Source organism: Oryctolagus cuniculus, chromosome 2 (assembly GCF_964237555.1).
Source record: "Oryctolagus cuniculus chromosome 2, mOryCun1.1, whole genome shotgun sequence".
NCBI lineage: Eukaryota > Metazoa > Chordata > Mammalia > Lagomorpha > Leporidae > Oryctolagus > Oryctolagus cuniculus.
Genome location: NC_091433.1, coordinates 154,869,374 through 154,892,412, shown reverse-complemented (window position 1 = coordinate 154,892,412; position 23,039 = coordinate 154,869,374). Strand labels below are relative to the sequence as shown.

Below are 23,039 nucleotides of genomic sequence, written 5' to 3'. Positions count from 1 at the left end.
TAGGATGGCCCAAGAACTTGGGACCCTGCCACCCACGTGGGAGACCTGGGTGAAGTTCCATGCTTCTGGCTTCATCCTGGCCCAATCATTGCTGTTGCAGCCATTTGGGGAGTGAGCCTGCAGAGGAAATATTTCTTTCTCTGTCTCTCCTTCTCTGTCAGTCTGCCTTTCAAGTAAATAAAATAAATCTTAAAAAAAAAAAGATTATTATTCTAACAATAATCATGAATGTGGCCAAGGAGTTTCTGAACTGTTTAAATCCCAGTCGTGGTCTAACCTTGGGAGAAATAAAAAGGCTCACCCACATCTCTAAATTTGAAGCCTAGGTAGCTGTACTGTGATTATTGTTCTAGGAAGACCAAGCTGATAGATGAAGCTGGTCAGCCTATGGTCTAAAAAATAGCCTGCAGAGTAGAATTTGACAATATTTATTAGTACTGACAGGGAGATGGATGCTCTCTGCAGTGGATAGTAATGTCTTTTAATTTTTCTATAGACTTAATAACTGCATTTAAGTGACCTTTGAGAAGTGGCTAAGAACTTGAGAGACAAACAAATCTGGGTTTTAATCTCAGGTCTTCCTTCTATTAGTTGGGTGATATAAGCAAATACCAATTCTCTGTGCCTCAGTTTATGTGTCAGTAAAACAGAAATAATAATTCTTCATCTCCAATGCTGTTGTGTCTTAAAGAAAATAATATAGAAAAAGTCTAGCACAGTGGCCAGTATGTGGTAGTGCTCACTGAATAGTAAGTATTTTTAATAGCCTATAGACCAATTAATAATTGAAATGAATTAACTCAAATATGTAACATCTTGTCAGTAGCAAGATAACCATGATATTCAGACAGAGTCTCTCAGAAACTGAGGGTGGCTCAGATCATGTCTTCTTTTCCTTCCTCCCTCCTTCCCTTCCTTGAATCTTACTATGTAAAAAAAATGAAAAATTTCAAAACTGGGTTTCAAAATTGTAGAATGTTTTAAATGTTGTTTGTATGAGATGTACTAACATGCATTTGTGTTATTTATATGATAATAACATTCAGAATTTTGATGTATAACACACATAGGCAGGACACAAGATAGATGAACATTTTATGATGAATGTCATCTTCTTTTAGTCATTGTTGGTCTCAGACTGGTGGATGACCTTCTCTGATGATAACAGCAGATGACTAGAGTTGAAACTCTTCATGAATGTGATCACTAGCCAAATGGCCATTTTGAATCTCCAACCTTTGTTTTATGGGACAAGGCAAAATAGAAAGGCAAACTCCTCTAACGGGTTACAAAACAGCATACACTTTTCTCTGTTCCACTTGGTCAGCATTTCTAAGTTGCCAATGACAAAAGCCAGCATTTCTGTCTCATGTCTTCCTCTCAGCTGATGCGACACAGTCTTTAACACTAATCTGAACAGGTTGCCACTTAGGGTCCTCGATAATACCCTTGTGATGCATGAAAAACTCTGCATTCACATTTTCCTTGTAGCATGAGGAGCTGCTTCAGCCCAGTTAAAAATCAAGAAATGATACAGTTAAAAGACTCTTTAAGAGCTAGGAAATAGCACCTAAGTGGGGTCTTCAGTTGGACACCAAAGAAAAATGGCCCATTTTCTCCCTGGTTGAATGAATTTTTGCTGCTGACCTGTAAATTCTACACTATTTCAAAGTTACTGGCTGGGAAATTAATGGAAACTGAACTGGGAGTTTTTTCTTTCTTACTCTTATGTGTGATACCTTATTTAAAATAATTCAGACTCAAAGTGAATTTCTAGCAAATGGTGTTGTGGCTGCTATTAAATTTATTGATGGTGAATGCATCACCTTTGCTTTTTATGTATGATGTTGCTTTTTTTTTTTTTTTTTTTAGGCACTATGGTGAGACTTTCTTAAAATTCACCTCTCCCATCTGCCCCATAGTGCTATAAATGACTTCAGGTTAGGATGCCATTTAGCAAATTAATTTGCCATGCTGATATTTTATGGTAAAGCTTTGCAAAACCATTAAACAAACCACAAATTTTTTTTGTATATTGGGTTGTTTTTGATGTGCAAAGATTTTATATAAATTTGTTATTTATCTTGATGAAAGCCAGATAAATAAATGCTCCTATTGTGCCTAATAACTCAACTCTTTGCTTTCACAAGGCCAGAGCAAGGCTGAAAGGAAATTCATCTCAAAGCTATTAAGAAAAGCCAGATAGAAAGGGAGCATAAAAATGAAATGAACTATGGGGAAAGGGCCAGACCCTCTTCCTGCCTGCTCTACATCATCCCAGCTACCCAGATGGAACAAAGATTTAGAGTTCCAAACAGAAGTCAAGAATAGAAAGAAATGATATGGGGTGGTCTGAGAAAGGGATCAATCTATCCTGTGTTCATAGGAGACACAGAAAGAAAAAGAAATCATTCGGGGAAAAGACTCACCAGACTAAACCAGAAATAGTACAGTCTGCTCCTAAACTGCCACCACGGCCCCCTTTTGAGTCCAGCTCAGAAGCAGACCTTATCGCCACTGTTCTGTTGCTAGCCCACACATTCAAGGAGGCGAGACAAAGGAAGTTAAGAAACCACCTGGGTGCCACCTCCCTGGTGCTTGGGGGACTCTGGTTCTAACTCTCAAGTTCACTGAAGTACCTGGTAGCCAGAACACAAAGAAAGAGAAGGTGATTTGGACTCTGAGGACTTCCTCTAACAATCTACTTTGGGTGAACTTTTGTTTAAATTCCCTAAAATTGCACCACCCAGAGAGGTGATGTCACTCTGGCTCCTGGGTCATGGGACTGAGTCTGCATATCTTATCTTTCCATCAAGCTGGAGGCCTATTCAAATTCCTTAAGAACCAGGGTTTAATTCCCACCTATCTAATGCCTGGGCTTTAATGTCCTCATTTTGCTTCATCCAAATGCTGTTTATCCTGCAAAGGCTCACTCGCTAAAGCTATTTTCACTTTGACGAAATTTGTAGCACAATTAAACATTCTATTGACCACTTTCTTCCTGTGTTTGGAGAAGTATCCATCTAATGTGCAGTCCCCTTTTCCCTACAATTGCTTAAAGTGCTGAATACTCTCTTTCCCAGGCTCCACTGCAGCTGAGGTGTGGCCACATGTCCTAGGACCATCCAGCAAAATGCTCACACTCAAACTAGTGGTAAGAAGCCGGGGCAGTGCAGAACCCATCCTGGTGGCCAGTGAGGGCAGCAGCAGTGGCAGGTCATGTGGCCCCCAGAGGCAGTAATTGCTTTGGCCCATGTAGCTGAATTCTGTTGTCTGGGCTAGCACCACCGGCCTTGCCCCAAGGCAATGGCTGTGATGTTTTGTTGAACAAGATGCCTGCATAATTTAGAGCATTGTTTCTGCCTGCACAATCTCTAAGCAGGTTCTCCAGCCTCCCAGAGATTCTGTAACCTACCAAGGTTTATTGAGATATAATTCATGTGCTATATAACTTACTTATTTAGTTCCTGTTTTTAAGTAAATGCATAGGATTGTGCAGGGGTCACCAGAATCTAATTTTGGAACAATTTTGTCCTCTTAAAAAAACCCTACATACTCATTAGCAGTCACTCCCCATTCCTTCCTCCACTTGCAGCTCTAGGCAGTTACCAAACTACTTCTTTCTATATGGATTTGCCTATTCTGGGCATTCCATACAGATGGAATCATAGAGCCTGTTTTGTTTGTTTGTTTGTTTGTTTGTTTGTTTTTTGCATGGCTGACTCCTTTCAGCAAGCATACTGTTTCCAAGGTTGGTCTATGTTGTAGTATCTATCACTCTTGCATGTCTTTATGGCTGAATAATGTTCCATTGTATAGATACACCATATTTTATTTACACACTCATGAGTGCATGGATATTTGGGTTGTTTTCATTTGCTGGCTATTATGAATAATGTCTCTATAAACATTTATGTACAAGGTTTTTTTATTTTAATTTTTATTTGAAAGGCTGAGAGAGATAGAGATATCTTCCATCCACTCACTGGTTGACTCCCCAAATGCCTGCAAAAGCCAGAGGGTGGGCCAGACAAAACTAGGAGTTGGGAACTCCATCTGGGTCTTCCATAGGGGTAACAGTGATACAAGCACTTAAGCCCTCATTTGCTACCTCCCAGGGGAGTGCACTGACAGGAAGTTGGACTGTAAGTAAAGTAGCCAGGACTCAAACCAGGCCCTCCAAAACGGGACATGGACATCCCAAGCGGAGACTTAATAAACTGTATGTACAAATTTTCATGTTTTTATTTCTCTTGGGTGCATACTGAAGAGTGCAATGGCTGGGTCATATGTAACTATGTTTAACCTTTTGAGGAACTGGCAAACTATTCTAAAATGGCTGTACCACTTTGCATTAGCAGCAGCAATATGTGAGGGTTCCACTTTATCCACAGCCTGTCAACACTTATTACTTGTCTATTTATTACCACCATACTTGTGGTTGTGAAATGATACCTACTGTGGTTTTGCCCATTATTTTAAAATTTTATTTATTTATTTTTATTTTATCTGAGAGAGAAAGAATGGAATCTCCAATCTTCTGGTTTACTCTCAAAATGCCTGCAACAGCTAGGGCTGGGCTAGGCCAAAGCTGGGAGCCAGGGACTCCATCTGGGTCTCCTTCATGGGTGACAGGACCCAAGTTTCTTGAGCCATCATCTGCTGCCTCTGAGGGTCTGAATTAGAAGAAAGTTGATGACAGGAATGAAGTAGTGACTTGAACCCAGGTACTCTGATACGCAATACAGGCATCCCAAGCAGCATCATAACTGCTAGGCCAAACATCTTTCCCTGGCCACTAATTTTTAAAAAAATTCTTTCTGCTTCAATTTAGATTCTTGCAACTAGAACATTGACAGATTAATTCCTTATTTAGTCCACACAAATCTGTCCTGTCTCTAAACTATACTACACAATTGAGTACTTATCCAATTGTGGATACACCCCTGGATGTAAGTGGTTTTTCTCCTTTCCTGGGTTATAACCTATTGGGAGTCAGAGATCTTATCACCTATTTCTGTAAGTCTCACATAGTACCTCCCATAGTGCCACAGTAGCTTAGCAACTATGAGGCGTCGAGTGTATACTTGTTCATTGGAGGACTGTTGAGTGGTTCATCAAAAACGGTTCCTTGCTTACCTTGTAATTCTGAAAATGTGTCTTTCACATTTTTTTCTTCACTAAGTACACTCAATCTAGAGACATGTAGCAAATGCTGGGGACATGAATTTTGGAGACTGGCCAGATTTGGGATCTAACTTTATTTTTACTGATTACTAGCTATGGAACCCAGAAACAGCAAAAATTAACTTCTCTGAGCTTTGGCTTTCCTATTTATAAAGACAAATAATAACAGATAGTTCAGATAAGTGTTATGAGGCCTAAACTACATCCTGTGTATAAAACAATAGAACAGTGGTGCATGGAAGTTGCTCCATAATATTAGTTTCCTCTGTACTCCTGCACTGTTGCCAATCTTGTCCCTGGTAATCTGGTTTAGAAATGCAACCTAGTTACATTTGCTGCTTTATAGCTTTCTCAGAAAGATGGAACAAGGCTGCTGCTTAGGTGACTTGAAAATCTCACCAATAAGCATGATGCTGTAGGGTTAAAGCAGTGGAAATCAGGGGGAAGAGAGACAGACCTAGCCTAAACCCAGTTTAGACAGTAAAGAGCTGTTGACTTTGGTGAGGTCAAAGCTGAAGTTGCCACTGGGAAGGAAGGAACAGGATGCAAGGGATGCCTGAGCTCTGTTGTTTACATGTCCTGTTTCCCCAAAGGACTCTTTTTTTGGCTTATGACTACATAGGCATAGAATCTTTTTGAAGCAAAGTTGATGTTTATTTCAGATGACCTATTTCTAGGGGCATTCTGGGATCTGGCTGGAAGAAGCCATGTGTGTACCAAGGCTGAGGGATTAATTGTGGGGGTGGTTGGCAGGAATGTTGGTGTGTCACGAGAAGATGGTTGTCTCTGGCAGCTGTCTTTATCCATAGTACATTCAGAGAAAGCTTCCATCCTGGACGGCTTAAAATAAAGCATCTAATTGAGTGAAACTTTTCCTAACATGGTTGGGAGGGAGTAGAGCTGACATCTTGTGATAAATTAATGGAAGCTGAATCTAGTTTTTGAATGAAACTTCTCTGGAAGACAATATAACTTGCTATTTATTTAGTGTTAAAATTTTATTTATCTTTTACAGAGTGATTTAAACTCTCTCAGTACAGGTTAAGTTCTCCTACAGATTACTCAGTGAGAGCTCAGATGATAAACCTAGAAGGGTTAACAGACCGATATTTTTCATTAATGTGTGAATTATTGGATATAGGGCCTTTGTGTGCATGGGTCAGCGGTGAGCAGAGGGAAGAGTTCACTAGGGAACAGATTCCTAAGTAGAACTCACTATGTATGAGAAAATAGGGTACAGAATGGGGAAGCTGCAGATACAGAAGTTAATTTCTTGATTTCCCAAGAATCAGGACTTCATTCAGTCATTCAACAAATGTTCACCAAACATCTACTGTAGACCAGTTTCTATGTTGGGAATTTGGATATCAAAGCAAGGTGTTTTTTTTTTTTTTTTTTTTTTAAACAAGGATCCTTTATTCTATGTGCAGACCCAAACCTAATCTTCATTCTGGAGTTTCAATTCTTTAAATAAGGAGATTGAATTCTAGCCTACCCTAGTGAGCTGTATCCTAGATTTGTGAATATAAGCGACCATTGTTGTAAACTTCTGATTTTTAAGTTGCTTATTACACAATATTATGTGACAATAGATGACTAATACATTGGTGATAAGTTGTCTTCTAAAAGTATTAAGTTGGAATTGTCTTCTAAAAGTATTAAGGAGCCACTGAAGAACTTTAGTCAATGGAGGAGTTTATAACTTTTGTATTTTAGAAGGATCTCTCAGGCTGCAGTGGACTCCTGTGTAACCACTCCTCCTTCTGCTTGGGTACCCTATAAGACACATGGAGCAGTTCTCAAGCCTCAAGCAGCTGCTGATCCAAAGAAGATGAGAGCCAAGTAGAGAATATGTGAACTAACCTGTTGCTTTGCAGCCTACAGAATGGATTGAAGACAGTAAGACTAGACACAGGGAGACTACTGCAATCATACAGGCTTAAACTGGGGAAATGGGAAAAAGAGGATTATTTAAGAAATAGAACTGATTGGCATTGGTGGCTCACTGATTGGATGTGATTGTTGCAGGACAGGAGGGTTCATGCTGATTTAGTGGGTCAACAGGATGAATGATAGTGCCCTTCATTGACATGAACCACTCAGAAGAAGGAAGATTTTTTTTTTCTTTCAGGGAGAGATGGAGGGGAAGCAGAGAGGTAGTTTTATTGAAAACATAATGAATTTTGCATGCCCACTAGATGTCTGAGCTATGTCCAGGAGACATTAAGATATTCAGATCTAGCCGGCGCCGCGGCTCACTAGGCTAATCCTCCGCCTAGCGGCGCCGGCACACCGGGTTCTAGTCCCGGTCGGGGCGCCGGATTCTGTCCCGGTTGCCCCTCTTCCAGGCCAGCCCTCTGCTGTGGCCAGGGAGTGCAGTGGAGGATGGCCCAGGTGCTTGGGCCCTGCACCCCATGGGAGACCAGGAAAAGCACCTGGCTCCTGGCTCCTGCCATCGGATCAGCGCGCTGCGCCGGCCGCAGCGCGCTGGCCGCGGCGGCCATTGGAGGGTGAACCAACGGCAAAGGAAGACCTTTCTCTCTGTCTCTCTCTCTCTCACTGTCCACTCTGCCTGTCAAAAAAAAAAAAAAAAAAAAAAAAAGATATTCAGATCTAGAGAACAGGAGAGTGATGGGGCTGAAAACATGCAGTCAGTGTCATCAGCAAACAATAGCAAGAGGGCCCCAGCTAATACACAATCTCCCAAGGAGATTATAAAGTGTCAGGAGAAGAGGGCTGAGAACAGAAATCCAGGGAGCACTGACATTGAAAGCATCATTCAGCAAAGAGGAGCTTGGAAAGGAGACAAAGGACAAGCAGAAAGGAGGAGACAGTGGACCTCGGAAACTAACAGAGTAGAGAGTTGCACAAAGAGGGAGTGGTAATGGGTTAAGTTTTGCAGAGAGGGAGCGAGAATGTGTATGATTTAAATTGCTGATACTAACATAAAAATAGTTAGATTTTAGTTCCAGTTCAGCAATTTATAGCTATGTGACACTTACCTTGCCTCTCTGAGGCTTCTTTCTCATATGTAAGGTGGTAACAATCTTAGTGCTTATCTCATATGGCCATTGCAAGGACATCTGCTATTGTGGATATGAGTACTTAACTAGAACAGCCTCTGATGCATGATGAGTCCCCATTACATCATAAATATTATTAGGAAAAAGGAAGTTTAGTGAACAAGGTGAGAGCAGTTTCAATGGTGTGATGGGGCCAAACTCAGGTTGTAGTGGGTCAGAAAGCTGAAGAACTGGAAAAAATTCAGGATAATAACTCAAAAAAAAAATCACAACAAAAGACAAAAGACAATTTTATTTTTTGGCTTCTTTTAAAACAAAATTGACATGTTTATAAGCTGTGGAGAGGATCTAAAGAAAGGAAAGAGAAAGAATTGGCAGAGTATAGTATAAAAAGAGAAATAGAATCCTAAGAATGAGAGATAGAATAAGTCTTCAACTGATATGAAAGAAAAAAAACTAACAAAGCCAGCCTTTCCAATGGACACGAAAGTAAAGTTTCAAAAAGATCAAGTACAGGGAAATGTTGAAAATTTTTATTTTCTAGAATCCCAAAGAGCTAGAGATTGGGCAGACCAGCCCAGAAGGGCTGCACCTTAAGAAAGAGATATCAGAGTGGACTGTTGGGCTGGCATTGTGGAGTAGCAGGTTAAGCCACTGACTGAGATGCCAGCATCCCATATGGGTACTGGTTTGAGTCACAGGTGCTCCACTATCCAGCTCCCTGCTAATGCACCTGGGAAAACAGTGGAAGATGACCCAAGTACTTGGGTCCCTGCCACCCCATGGGAAACCCAGAAGTAGCTCCTAGCTCCTGGCTTTGGCCCAGCCCAGCTGCAGCCATTTAGTGAGTAAACCAGTAGGTGTAAGATCTCTCTCTCTTTCTCTCTCTCCCTTTCTCTGTAACTCTGCCTTTTAAATAAATCTTAAAATATATTAAAAAGAAAGTAGACTGCAGTCCTCAGAAGATTCATGGAGTTGAAGGTCATGGGGCAAGGGCAGGGGCTTCTCAAATAGGAAGCAGGAAATAGGGTCACTGTGTAAAGGGTAATGTGTGTCTCATGTGATACCAACCCATAACTCCTCAAGCTTTCTGGGAAGTCGTGAAATTCACAAAATCATTGTTGTAACAGGATTTCCTGTGGGACATGGTGAGAGGGGCCAAGGTGAGTATCTTGGCTGCCAGGGTATGTGAGACCAAATACAGTTGCAGAGGGAATAGGCACAGTAAGGGCAAGGAAGTGTGGCTTCATCACAGACCTTATGGAGGGACTTGGGATTCATCCAGGTAAAGAAATTGAGGGTTTGGGGGTTATGTGTCACTTAGGTCTCTTATGGGTAGAGGGACATCCAAAGTCACCTCTCAGTCACATAGATTTGTTGAGGGAGGGACTGAACATAACAGCAATTTTGTTGAGGTTATTCCTACCTTATGATGTATATTCATATATCCATATCTTCAAGGGAACTTCACAAAGTTCATAGTGGAGTTGACATTGTGGTGTAGTGGGTTAATCTGCTACCTGCAATGCCAGCATCTCATACGGGCACCACCAGATCGTGTTCTAACTGCTCCATTTCCAATCTAGTTCCCTGCTAATGCCCTGAGAAAAGCAGTAGAAGACGGCCCAATCGTTTGAGTCCCTTACACCCATGTGGGAGACCAGGATGAAGCTCCTAGCTCCAAGCTTTGGCCTGGCCCAGCCCTGGACATTGCATCCATCTGAGGAGTAAACTGGTGAATGGAAGATCTCTGTCTCTGCCTCTTTCTCTCTCTCTGTAACTCTGCCTTTCAAATAAATAAATCTTTAAAAAAAGTTCATGGAAATGGAATGAAATGATATTGGTACAAAAAAAAATGAAATCCATGTGAAGCTTGTTCATAACATACATTTTCCATGAACTTTTCAAAGATCCCTCATATGCATGGGTTTCAAAAATATTTTTGTACCCTAATAAACTTACTTTTATTTTTTTTTTTAATTTTTTTTTTATTTTTTATTTTTTGACAGGCAGAGTGGACAGTGAGAGAGAGAGACAGAGAGAAAGGTCTTCCTTTGCCGTTGGTTCACCCTCCAATGGCCGCCGCGGCCGGCGCGCTGCGGCCGGCGCACCGCGCTGATCCGATGGCAGGAGCCAGGAGCCAGGTGCTTTTCCTGGTCTCCCATGGAGTGCAGGGCCCAAGCACCTGGGCCATCCTCCACTGCACTCCCTGGCCATAGCAGAGGGCTGGCCTGGAAGAGGGGCAACCGGGACAGAATCCGGCGCCCCGACCGGGACTAGAACCCGGTGTGCCGGCGCCGCTAGGCGGAGGATTAGCCTACTGAGCCGCGGCGCCGGCCTAAACTTATTTTTAATTACACAAATTCTTTTGAAGTACTTTTGGGTATCTGTATCTATCTATATTTTTCTAGCAAAGTGGGAAGCAAAATCATTCACTTTTTTCAAGTCAGTGTGACCATGCTTTATCCCTTATCCCCAATCCCTACTGTGATTTAAGTTCTTTAAAAAAAATTTTTTTTATATAGACAGAGGAAGATACATAGAAAGAGAAAGAGATCTTCCATCTGCTGGTTTACCTCCCCAATTGGCTGCAACAGCCAGGACTGTACCAGGCCAAAGCCAGGAGCCAGGAACTTCATCTGAGTCTCCCACATGAGTAGCAAGGGCCCAAGTGCTTGGGCCATCTTCCACCGCTTTCCCAGACACATCAGCAGTAAGCTGGATAGGAAGTGGAGCAGCTGGGACTCAAACCGGTGTCCATATGGGATGCCTGCGCTTCAGGCCAGGGCGTTAACCTGCTTCGCCACATCGTCAGCCCCTCCAGCTCCCTAATTTCATAACTAACAAACCTGTATCAGAATAAGAGATGGTTTTAAAATAACTGAATCAGCGAAAACTAATTTTCATTCAGTTTTTCAGAAGCCTGTCTTTTGTGTAAAGTGAGGTACATTTGTGCCAACAATTTACAGTAAGCTTTTATTTAAAGGCATTCATTTTCATAATTTTTAAAATGGCAATATTAACAATAGCCTTTTCATCTCCTAGTGTAATGGAGACCAGCAATTATGACTGTCTCCATGTAGCAGGCTGGAAACTAATGCTTGGTGAGAGGGAATTACTTCCTCAAGGGTCCTTTGTATTCCAGAGCATCCCAGTTTCTGAATATGTGGTAAATCATGTAAACTTCCAAACAAGAACAGTGAACAAATAAGCTATCACCTATTAATATTTATGGAGCCCTTGTGTCATGCTCATCCTATGGTGAATGCTGTAAATTATTAAAATAAAGATATGCAACATACATTCCTGGACTTAAAAATCCTATAATCTGGTTAGAGAGACCAACTCTCAGCACATTAAACGTTTACAAAGAATATTAGAGATAAATAATAATTTGAGACAATGACAGGAAAAATCTGACACATGTGATGTGAGTAGCAGGTAGAATAGACAATACATTGAAGGTCGTAGGAAAGGAGAGGTCAGGAAAAGCTAGAGTTGACATGGAAGACTTCACGTGGGACACGGAATTTAACTGGACCTTGGAGAATGAACAGGGGTTATGGAATCATCATTATCTTGCTAATATGACAGAGCTGTATTAATATGGAGCCTCATTACTCTTTACCTGAGGGGATATTTTCAGACAGAAGTTTGAAAATAATTCCCTCAGTAAATATCAAAAGGAGGAAGAGATGGGAGAAAATACACTAAATGCTAACTATAATAAAAATCTCACCTCCCTTATCAGGAACTAGCTCTACCAGATTATTGAGTTTCTTTAAGATTCTAACAACCCTGTATTTTGGGTAGTCTCCCTGTGACTAAAATCTCTGCACTGTGGTGTATCTTGCAGCCACTCTAGGTACTTAATTATGGTTTGCTCCTCCATGAAGTAAAAGTAGGAGAACTCTGTCCCAAACTTTGTGAATTTTCCAGAGGCCTACTTTAGAGTTCCCTGAGGCAGTATCCCGGGGTTGGCAAATGTTGTGGCCTAGAATCGTGGCAAGGCAGGGTATTCTCCCACCTCATTTCTCAATTGGAAATCTGGATGGCAGGGCTGTGAGAATGGAGAGTTTGGAGTTCCTACTCATCAGATGGTCAACTTATGGGAATAAAATGGTCACTGGCTAGTGATGGGCACTAGAGTCCTCTGGGCTTACTCACTGGGCACCAGACTCACATGGAAACATCTTTCTAAGACTGGGTCCCTGGCATATGTTACCTCAATCTAACAGGCTCTGAACTTGTCCATTCCCTTATAAACTTCCCCAACACACACTCACACTTTTTTTTTTTTTTAATCTTTCCACTAAAAAGCCTATGCTGAGGTGAGGTGATCTCTAGAGAAGAACTTACTTGCTCCTTGAATGCAAACATTCAGCGATCCAAATCTGTTTAGACAGAAATATAGTTGATTTTTGGTTCAAGAAAAAACGGGAACTCCTTTCACTCCTAACACATAGAATTGCTATGCACTAAAAACATTTTCTTAAGTACCTAGCCAAGCTTGTTAAGACAGACATAGAATTTTCCAGGTGTCAGGAATTAAGAGAGGAGCCTCAGAGGTAAATGGTATTTAAGCCTCATGAACATCTCATTACCTTAGGGTATAGATTTTTGACAACTACCAAGAACAAAGGTCAAGTCTTTAAGTCTCCTGTGCATGGGGGAGAGGCTGTAGTTAGGCTCTTTATAGAGAAGGGGCCAAGCTCCCATTCCTGGGCTATGAGTGTCAAAAGAGTTCAGACAAACCAGAATCCTTACCCTGTACTATTTATGCAGGTGCAAATTTTCCCAATATTCTCATTATGTAGAAGACCACTGCCAAGCATCTAAACTAAATATTTGTATGGAATCAGTGAGTTCCCTTGAACCTTGAACAAAATGCACAATGTAAAAGGAACTTCAAGTGTATTTGAGAATATTCAGAGAGAGGAAGGAATAGAATGTGTAAGTTAAGACAAAGCATTTTTTTTAAAGGAAGGGTTTGAAAAAGAATCATGCGGTAAGGTAGATCGTATCTTCCAAAGTTGTTGCCCTTAGTTTGCCACAACAGTGCTTCCCATCTCACATATTTTCCTGTGATGTGTCCTTTATACTTCTTGCACTGAGATGTGGGCTCCATGTCCCCTCCCTTGAGGGCCATGATTGGAGAATGTGGTGTAACTGATGCTGTGTGACTTCTGCAGTCAGGTCAGAAATGTGAGGCATTTTTTCTTGCTCACTGAATCACCTGCGCTTGAGTCTGAGCTGCCTTGGAAGGAGTCCTCATGCCTGGAAGTTGTTAGGTGTGCAGAAGTTGAAGGTAGCCCCTGCACAGAGACTACATGTAAAGCCCTGTGACCACATAAGAAAATATATCTGGCCTTCATTCTCTCCAGTGTTCTGCTGATCAAACTTAAGGCACTATCTGATTGCAGCTGCATTAGAGATCCTAAGCAGAACTTCTGAGATCTTTTTGGATCCCTGATACAATCACGATCATGGGGCCCTTGTAATGTGTACCTGACTGGTCTCTCCTAGTGATAGTTAAAGGCTTGTTACTTGTGTAGGGATAAAGAATTCTTAGTCCATGAAGGGCAAAAGAACAAAGCTTCCTTTTCCCTCTGCTTTCTTACTGCTATCAGAAATCATTCAGCATATACTTGGCAGGTGGGAGGGAACCTTCCACAGGATGGAATAGAGGAAACTTTGTTGCCTCCAGAGAACGATGTTTTGATATTTTGGTGGGAGAGATGTGTTGGTAATATCTGTTTTTAAAGAAGTGCTTCTTGCCTATTGTTCACTCCTTAACTTGTTCTCCTCTGTATTGATGAAGCTATTATTCGAATAGCATGAAAGATATTTTGTATGTAACAGAATGTGTGTGTGAGAGTATTAAGAAATTATGCAAAGAAACTCCCAGGGCCAGCCCTGGACCTAATTAAAAAGCTGGTGAAGTTCAACTTACATATCTGGCTTTATTCTGGTACTTTCAGCCTCCAGTATGTGTCCACCTTCTTTTCACAAGGCACTCAGGTTCATCCTGTTTTCCCTGAAAAATCATGTATCAAAATATTTTTTTACACTAAGGTCCAAAAGGCTATGAACAGCTAAATGTGATATCATCTAGTGTGTATTTTTTTTAACATAAGCTTTTTACTTTGTAATAATTGTAGATTCATAGACAGTTATCAAAAATAAAAGAAGTCCCATTTATCCTCTGTTGTTTCCCCCCATGGTGATATCTTGCAAAACCAGAATACAATATTATAACCAGGTTATTGAAATCGATGGTCAAGGAACAGAACATTTCAGTCAACACAGGTATCCCTTATCTTGTCCTCTAAAAGCCCATCCACTTCCTTCCTACCCTCATCCCTTCCTTAATTCCTGGCAAGCATGAATCTGCTCTCCATTTCTATCATTTTGTCATTTCAGTATTGTTATATAAACAAATTATACTTTATGTAGCCTTTATGGGTTGGCTTTTGTCATTGAGTATAAGTATAATTCTCCAGAGACTCATCCAGTTGTTGTGTGTGTAAGCTGTTTATCCTTTATAGGTTGTATTTATTATTTGAAAAGCAGAGCAGTGGGGGAAAGGGGAGGAGGGAAGAGAGGGAAATCTTCCATCCTCTATTCACTCCCTAGATGCCTACAACAGCCAGGGATGGAGAGGTCAAAGTCAGGAACCAAGAACTCTATCTGGGTCTTCCACATGGATGCCAGTAACCCAAGTACTTGAGCCATCATCTTCTGCCTCTCCTGCACATTAGCAGGGAGCTGGATAAAAAGCGGAGTTGGGACTTGATCCCAGGCACACCAATATGGTATGCTGATGTCCCAAGCAGCAGCTTAACCTGCTGTGCCAAAATGCCCACCTACTTCATTTATTTTAATTGCTGAGTAGTCTCCATAGTATGAGTGTACCACATTTTATTTAACCATCTACCCACTGAAGGACACTTGTATTCTTCCAGTTTGGGGTTATTGCAAATAATACTGATGTAAACATTCTGTGCAAGCTATTTTGTGAACACAAATTTTCTCTTCTGGGATAAACAGACAAGAATTCAATTACTTGGTCATATGATAGTTGCATGCTCCTTTTTTTTTTTTTTTTTTTTTTTAAGAAGCCAACAAATTATTTTCCAGAGTGACTATATCCTTTGCATTCTCACCAGTAACATGTGAGTGATCCAGTTTCTCGACATCCTTGTCAGGACTTTATGTTCTCACTTTTTGTTTTAGTCATTCTGATAGATGTGTAGTGATACTACACTATTTTTTTTAATGATACAGTCATCATGATAATAATAAACATGCATTTTAAGATTGAGATAGATATTTTTCTTTCTTTTTTTTAAGATTTTATTTATTAATTTGAGAGGTAGAATTACAGACAGAGAGGGAGAGAGAGAGAGAAAGGTTTTTTATCTGCTAATTCCTTCCCTAAATGGCCGCAATGGCTGGAGCTGAGCCAACCTGAAGCCAGGAGCTGGGAGCTTCTTCTGGATCTTCCAGGTGCTCAAGCACTTGGGCCATCTTCCACTGCTTTCTCGGGCCATAAGCAGAGAGCTGGGTCAGAAGAGGAGCAGCCAGGACATGAACTGGTGCCCATATGGGATGCCAGCACTGCAGGCAGAGGCTTAGCCCACTACACCACACTGCTGGTCCCTCACTATGGTTTTAATTGGCACCGGAGTAGAGCATCTTTTCTTTGTTTACATGCCATTTGGGTATCTCTTTGGTTAATGTCTGTTAATTAATATCTTTTGCCCATTTTCTAATTGGATTGGTTTTCTATTTCTACTGTTCAGTTTTGAGAGTTCTTTGTATTTTTGAGATACTAGTCCCTTGTCAAATATACAAGTTGGACATAATTTCTCCCAGCCTGTGGTTTGCCTTTTCATTCCCTTACCAAGTTTTTCACAGGGCACAGGTTTTAAAATGTTTATGAAATCCAATCTGTCCACTTTTGCCTTTATATATTATGCTTTTGGGGTGCCTAGAGTGGGGCCATTTTTTTGTGTGTGTGTGTGAGGTGTTTGACTCCAGTAGAGCAGTTATTTTCTAAAAGTTTTCCATCTTGTGGTCTTTAGAGAGAGCAGGCTTTTATAGAGATTTTTTTTTTGCTGTTTTTTTTTTTAAACTTTTATTTAATGCATATAAATTTCCAAAGTACAGCTTATGGATTACAATGATTCCCCCCCATACCGTCCCTCCCACCCACAACCCTCCCCTTTCCCACTCCCTCTCCCCTTCCATTCACATCAAGATTCATTTTCGATTATCTTAATATACAGAAGATCAGCTTAGTATACATTAAGTATGGATTTCAACAGTTTGCTCCCACACAGAAACATAAAGTGAAAAATAATAGATGATTTTTTTTAAATGATGATGAAATCAGAGCAGACCTATTGTCATGTTTAATCCCAGTGAGAGTCAAGTTGGGAATTGATAATTTCTTTTTTTTTTTTTTTTTTTTTACAGAGGATCAGTTTAGTATGCATTAAGTAAGGATTTCAACAGTTTGCACCCCCATAGAAACACAAAGTGAAATATATTGTTTGAGTACTCGTTATAGCATTAAATCTCAATGTACAGCACATTAAGGATAGAGATCCTACATGAGGAGTAAGTGCACAGTGACTCCTGTTGTTGACTTTACCAATTGACACTCCTGTCTATGGCATCAGTAATCTCCCTATGCTCCAGTCATGAGTTTCCAAGGCTATGGAAGCCCTCTGAGTTCTCCGACTCTTATCTTGTTTAGACAAGGTCATAGTCAAAGTGGAGGTTCTCTCCTCCCTTCAGAGAAAGGTACCTCCTTCTTTGATGACCTGTTCTTTCCACTGGGATCTCACTCGCAGAGATCTTTTGCCAGAGTGTCTTGGCTTTCCATGCCTGAAATACTCTCATGAGCTTTTCAGCCAGCTCCGAATGCCTTTAGGGCTGATTCTGAGGCCAGAGTGCTATTTAGGACATCTGCCATTCTATGAGTCTGCTGAGTATCTCACTTCCCATGTTGGATCACTCTCCCCTTTATTTACTCCATCAGTTAGCGTTAGCAGGTACTAGACTTGTCTATGTGCTCCCTTTGACTCCCAGTCCCTTCACCATGACCAACTGTGAACTGAAACTGATCACCTGGAACAGTGAGATGGCATTGGTACATGCCACCTCGATGGGATTGAATTGGAATCCCCTGGTATGCTTCCAACTCCACCACTTGGGGCAAGTCAGCCTGAGCATGTCCCAAATTATACATCTCTTCCCTCTCCCATTCCCACCACCATGTTCAACAGGGATCACATTTCAGTTAATTTTCAACACTTAAGAATAACTGTGCATCAATTACAGATCTAAACCAGTCATATTAAGTAGAACAGATAAAAAAACTACTAAGAGGGATAATGTATTAAGTTGTTCATTAACAGTCAGGGCTATGCTGATCAAGCCACCATTTCCCATAGTGTCCACCTCACTCCAACAGGTTTCCCTCTTGGTGTTCAGTCAGTCATCACCGATCAGGGAGAACATATGGTATTTGTCCCTTTGGGACTGGCTTATTTCACTCAGCATGATGTGTTCCAGATTCCTCCATTTTGTTGCAAATGACTGGATTTCGTTGTTTCTTACTGCGGTATAGTATTCTAAAGAGTACATATCCCATAATTTCTTTATCCAGTCTATCGTTGATGGGCATTTAGGTTGGTTCCAGGTCTTAGCTATTGTGAATTGAGCTGCAATAAACATTAGGGTGCAGACCTCTTTTTTGTTTGCCAATTTAAATTCCTTTGGGTAAATTCCAAGGAGTGGGATGGCTGGGTCGAACGGTAGGGTTATCTTCAGGTTTCTGAGGAATCTCCAGACTGACTTCCATAGTGGCTTGACCAGTTTGCATTCCCACCAACAGTGTGTTAGTGTCCCCTTTTCCCCACATCCTCGCCAGCATCTGTTGTTGGTAGATTTCTGCATGTGAGCCATTCTAACCGGGGTGAGGTGAAACCTCATTGTGGTTTTGATTTGCATTTCCCTGATTGCTAATGACCTTGAACATTTTTTCATGTGCCTGTTGGCCATTTGGATTTCCTCTTTTGAAAAATGTCTATTGAGGTCCTTGGCCCATCTCTTAAGTGGGTTGTTGGTTTTGTTTTTGTGGAGTTTCTTGATCTCTTTGTAGATTCTGGTTATTAACCCTTTGTCTGTTGCATAGTTTGCAAATATTTTTTCCCATTCTGTCGGTTGTCTTTTCACTCTCCTGACTGTTTCTTTTGCAGTACAGAAACTTCTCAATTTGATGCAATCCCAATAGTTGATTTTGGCTTTGACTGCCTGTGCCTCCCGGGTCTTTTCCAGAAATTCTTTGCCTGTGCCAATATCTTGAAGGGTTTCTCCAATGTTCTCTAGTAACTTGATGGTGTCAGGTCGTAGATTTAGGTCTTTAATCCATGTTGAGTGGATTTTTGTGTAAGGTGTAAGGTAGGGGTCTTGCTTCATAATTCTGCACGTGGAAATCCAATTTTCCCAGCACCATTTATTGAATAGACTGTTATAGGGATTTTTTTAAATATAGTGTTTATTGGCATTTCCATATTGCCCTGTTTTTGAGCACACAATCTGGGTATATGAAGCTAAAAGAAAACTCAGGGAACTTATCCCCATGTCATTCCTAGGTCCTAAGGCAGAAGTTTTGTATTTATTAATTTTAAAAAAATATTTACTTATTTATTTGAAAGGCTGAGCAAATGAGAGAGGAGAGGGAGAGGGGGAGGAAGAGAGAGAGGAAGAGAGAGAGAGTTTGTTTATTCATTGGTTGACTCCTCAACTGGCCACACGGCCAAGTCTGGGCGGGGCTGTAGCCAGGAGGCAAGAACTCCACTTGGTCTCCCCATTGACTGGCAGGTCCCAAGTCTTTGGGCCATTCATCTGCTGCCTTCCCAAGTGCATTAGAAGGAAGCTGGATCAGAAGTGGAGTAGCTGAAGCCAGAGTTGTGGCACAGCAGGTTGAGCTGCTACCATATGTGATGCTGACAGCACAAATAATGGCTTATCTGCTGTATCACAACATTGGCCCCAGAAATTCTGCATTTGTTTATTTAATATTAAAAAATTGCTTCAAAAGTGGTAAGGGATACAGAGAGAGATACAGATAAACAGAGAGGGAGTAAGATCCTATCTGCTTGTTCATTCCACAAATGCCCATAATGGCTGGGACTGGACCAGGCCAAAGCCTGGAGCTGGAAACTCAATCCAAGTCTCCCATGTCGGTGGCAAGAATCCAATTACTGGAAGCATCACTACTAACTCCCAGGATCTGTATTAGCAGAGAGCTGGAATCAGGAGTCAAAGCTGGGTATCAAACCTTGGTATTCTGATGTAGGATGTGGGCATCCTAACCGGTATCTTAACTGCAAGGCCAAATGCCCACTCTTGAATTTATTTTTTACTAGGGATTTAGGATTAAAGTCTGACATAAGAATATGGGACATCAGATATTTTAATTTTTTATAGAAATACTCTTAAGGAAGATTCATTTTTAAAAAATTTATTTGAAAGGCACAGCAACAGAGACAGAAGGAGAGACAAAAACAGAGAGCTCTTCCATCTGCTGGTTCACTCCTCAAATGGCCACAACAGCCAGATTTTGGCCAGACTGAAGCTAAGAGCCAAGAACTCCATCATGGTTTCCCACATGGGCAGCAGAGGCTCATGGTGTTTTTAAATAGTAGGTCCAGTTCTAATGAACAATAAATCACCGTTCATTGAAAGCTAAAGACAGAATGAAATGGCACAACATAGAAGATTGACCAATCTAATTTATCACATTAGGTCAAGTCACAAGTAGAAAAATGTGTATGTTAACACAGATGAAGAATGATTACCTTTTAGGGGAAGTTGAGCCAATTTAAATATGTAATAGAGGTAGAAACAACAGAAATGTCTTGAGTAGAGCTCTTTCTTTGAAATAATCTGAGAAGGCTGCCAAAAAGAGTTTCAAGAATTGTTCTAAATGGGAAAACGGCAGGGCTGGTGTTGTGGCACAAGGGGTTAAGCCACTACTCTTAACATAGGCATACCACATTGGAGTGTCAGTTTGAGTTCTGGTTGGGTTGCTCTTCTTCGATTCCAGTTTTCTGCTAATGCACCTGGGAAGGCAGTTGATGATGGCCCCAAGTTGGAGATCCTGCCAACCACATGGAAGTTCCTGTTCCTGGATTCTGCCTGGCTCAACTCTGGATGTTGGAGCCATTTGGGGAGTGAACCAGCGGATGGAAGATCGATCTTTCTCTCTTTCCCTGTCTGTCTGATGCTCTGCCTTTCAAATAAATAAATACATTTAAAAATACGAGAAAAGGTTTGCCAACTGGAGAATAAAAGAAACTGCAAGGTGCAATATTTTCCAGTGCATCTTAAATTTCGGATATTTTGTTTTTCATCACTTTAAGTTTCATTTTTAAAACTTTCCCACTTCTCTTCATTTTGTTCATGTTTTTCCTAGCTTCTTATATGAATAGAACATGTTTGTAACAGCTGTTGTATATGGACAAGGCATAGGGTGGGAAATGAATTGTCGAGTAGCTTTAAGGTGTGTTGAGAAAGTTGATTGGGATATAAAAGATGAGGAAAAAATCGTAAAATCTGAGACTTAGAATTTTTAGATAATAATTAATATGTCTACACACATATTTTGCAGAACCATTTGAGAATATATTATAGATAATACTCTTTATTAATAAATATTTCAATACTTTTTTATAAGAAAAATTATATTCCCTAACATACTAGCTATGTAATCATCAAACTCAGGAATTTATTATTGACATAATGCCATTATCCAATAATCAGTATACATTCAAATTTTTCCAGTTTCCCTAATAATGCCCTTTATAGTGATTTGCTTTCCCCTCTTATCTATTTTTTTTTCCCCTCTTATCTATTATCTAACACGGGGTCATGGGTTTCATTTAGTTATCACATTTCTCTACTTTTTTTTTTTTTTTGACAGGCAGAGTTAGAGAGAGAGAGAGACAGAGAGAAAGGTCTTCCTTTTCCACTGGTTCACCCCCCAAGTGGCCGCTACGGCCAGCACTGCGCAGATCTGAAGCCAGAAGCCAGGTGCTTCTTCCTGGTCTCCCATTGGGTGCAAGGCCCAAGCACTTGGGCCATCATCCACTGCCTTCTCGGGCCACAGCAGAGAGCTGGACTGGAAGAGGAGCAACCAGGACAGAACCAGGCCCCAACTGGGACTAGAACCCAGAGTGCCGGCGCCACAGGCTGAGGTTCAGCAAGGTGAGCCACAACGCCGGCCTCTCTACTTTTCTTTAACCTGGAACAATACCTTAGGCTTCTTTTGTCTTTCATGACATTGATATTTTTGAAGTGTAGGAGCAAATTGTTTCATACAATGTCCTTTATATGGGATTTATTTATCATTATTACATTCAAATCATAATTTTTAATGTTGATTTATTTTTATTTACTTGAAAGACAGACAGAGAGAGAGAGAGAGAGAGAGAGAAAGAGAGAGAGAGAGATTTTTTATCCACTAATTTACTCCCCAAAAGCCCACAATAGGCAGGGTTGGTCCAGACCAACTAGAAGTCAGGAACTCCATTTGGGTCTTCCATGTGGATGACAGGGAATTATGTACTTGAGCTATCATTTGCTGCTTCCTAGGTTTGCTTTAGTAGGAAGCTGAGTCAGAAGCAGACTGGGAACCTGAACCCAGGCACTCCAGTATGGGATGTGGGCATCCAGGTAGCAACTTAACCCATCATGCCACAATACCCTTTCAAGTCAAATATTTTTTATGTGAACACTAAATAAGTGATATGTGTCTTTTTCAGAATATCACATCAGAAGGTACAAATGTTAATGTAACTTATTATTGGTGATAATGACTGATTTCTTGGTTAAGGTGATATCCAATAAATTTCTCAACTATAAAATTACCATTTATCCCTTTACAATTAATGAAGAATAATTTCTGGAGCTCTTTATTCCCTGTGCAAATACAAATTTCTACCAGTTTCCATCTGCCTGAAAAGCTTCATTTTTTTTTTGGTAGGAAAAGTCTTTGTAAATGAACCATTCTGGTTTTGTTTGTATAAAAATATCTTATATAGATTAATGGAATAGAATAGAAATCCTAGAAATTAATTTAAACATCTATAACCAACTAATCTTTGACAAGGAGCTAAAATCAATCCTGATAGAAAAGACAGTCTCTTCAACAAATGATAGCAGGAAAATTGGATCTATGCATGCGGAAATCAGAAACAAGACCCCTACTTTATACTTTGTTCAAAAATCAACTAAAAATGGATCAAGGAATAAGTCTACGACCTGATACCATCAAATTACTAAAGAACAACATCAGGTAAACTCCACAAGATATTGGCATAGATAAAGAATTTTGAAAAAGAGCCCAAAAGCATGGCCAATTAAAGCAAAAATAGACAAGCTTTGCTTCTGCACAGCAAAGAAAACACTCAATAAAGTGAAGAGGTCACTGACAGAATGGGAGAAAATATTTGCAAACTATGCAACTAGTAAAAGATTAATATAATTAATGTAAAGAGCTCAAGAAACTCAACAACAACAAAACAAATGCAGTCAAGAAATGGGCAAAGGACATGAACAGCCATTTTCAAAGGATGAAATTCAAATGGTCAACAGACACATGAAAAATGCTCAGGATCACTAGCCATCAGGGAAATGCAAATAAAAACCAGAATGAGGTTTCACCTAACCCTAGTTAGAATGGCTATCATCTGGGGGCTGGTGCTGTGGCATAGGGGGTTAAGCCGCCATCTGCCATACCGGCTTCCCATA

The 23,039-nt window shown here is 40.6% G+C and overlaps 1 long non-coding RNA gene across 1 annotated transcript in view; it reads right to left on the bottom strand.

Annotated features, from left to right (window-relative positions):
• The window catches only part of LOC138848625 (uncharacterized), an 89,628-nt gene that overhangs the window by 49,945 nt on the left and 16,644 nt on the right, over positions 1-23,039 (bottom strand). The window contains exon 2 of the long non-coding RNA XR_011386653.1: positions 14,164-14,247. This is a non-coding gene — a long non-coding RNA (uncharacterized lncRNA). The remainder of the gene's footprint in view (positions 1-14,163; positions 14,248-23,039) is intronic.